Here is a 1,441-nt window from a genome sequence, read left to right on the forward strand (position 1 = left end):
CTTGTGTGTCAAAGAGGATTTTTGCAAAGATTAAATGAGTCAGTACAATAAAGTACTTAGAGGAGTCCCTGGTACATTACAAGCCCCCAAATAGCTAATTTACTCTCAATATTACTATTACTATTATTATATGGGATAATGTTATAGTTCTTCCATCCTAAAAAGTTCACTTTAAATCACACCTCCTTAAAAATCACAATGACATCTGGTTCCTTTCAATAGTTAAGCAACTGAGCACTGACTATGAGCATCCTACATGTGAATATTCCACAGATCTTAGCAGATGGTTACTTTTTTTACCTACCAATCGAAACTTAGGAGGTAACAAGCTTTAAAGCTAAGATTATACTCTCCTGGACATAGACACATACATACAAGTATGTCCAAAAATTTGCACCCTCCACGAATTTAATCTTGAGAAGTAATAAGATGACTTGTATTTTTTGTTCCCTTACCAAGCATAGCCCAAACCAGAGGCCTAAAAATATTTTGGTAAGTCCTAATTGACAACATTGGGGCCAACTTTATCCACCTGACAATAGAATCTAGACACTTATGCTTAAGACTTAAATTTATACATAATATTTAAAATATTAGAAAATGAATGGCACAGAATTAGTTTTTTATTCTAACCCCTCTTGTAACTAGTATTATTGAGCTATTAAAGCCTGAACCTACATTTCCCCCCCCCAAAGTTTCTGATATCCATATTTGGGGCTTCTGAGACATTGTAGCTAGTTGAGTTAGTTCAAGGTCACTTATTCTGAAATTGCTATAAAGTCAGATGGAATGGAATTCTGCATTGAACAAAAGAACCCAGTTGTAGTTTTCCCTTGACATTTGTACTTTGTATACAAGCATTTTTTCATGTTATCATCATGGTGAAAGTCTGCCAACTTCAAATGGTCACATTTCCTAGTACTTCAGACATCTTGTTAAACGTGATAAATTCAATTAGCTTGTTGGATTTATAAAATGTCAATCAATTTGATGTTTCTTTTTCCTTACCATCATAAATAAATAATGGGTTTCTTTTCCACTCTCCCTTCTTTTCCCAACCCCACTCCCACCCTATTGACATAACCAAGAATAACATCTGTGTGGGGTTGCAACACTTGTGTCCGGTTTCTTCATCTACTCCTCCTTAGCTGCAACCTGGGACAAGTTTCGGCTTAAAAAATTGGTTATATGTATTACATGAGTTAAAGAGGTTTAAATGCATAGCACGCTCTCCAGCACATTGGAGGGTCAAAAGAGCAAGGGGAAAATCCACTGGAGGGTCACAGACATTGTTTTAAAAAGAAGGAAATTGAGGAAAAAAAGAAGATAAATTCAGGTTGTGGTTACTTTGGAGGATGGTGGTTGTGGTAGTAGAACACGGGGCCAAATTTCAGAGTTATGGTTCCAGGGGCAATTACAGAAAATGGTTTAGAGAAATCTG

Source organism: Echinops telfairi, unplaced genomic scaffold (assembly GCF_000313985.2).
Source record: "Echinops telfairi isolate 266 unplaced genomic scaffold, ASM31398v2 ScPeMD7_7473;HRSCAF=8511, whole genome shotgun sequence".
Classification (NCBI taxonomy): domain Eukaryota; kingdom Metazoa; phylum Chordata; class Mammalia; order Afrosoricida; family Tenrecidae; genus Echinops; species Echinops telfairi.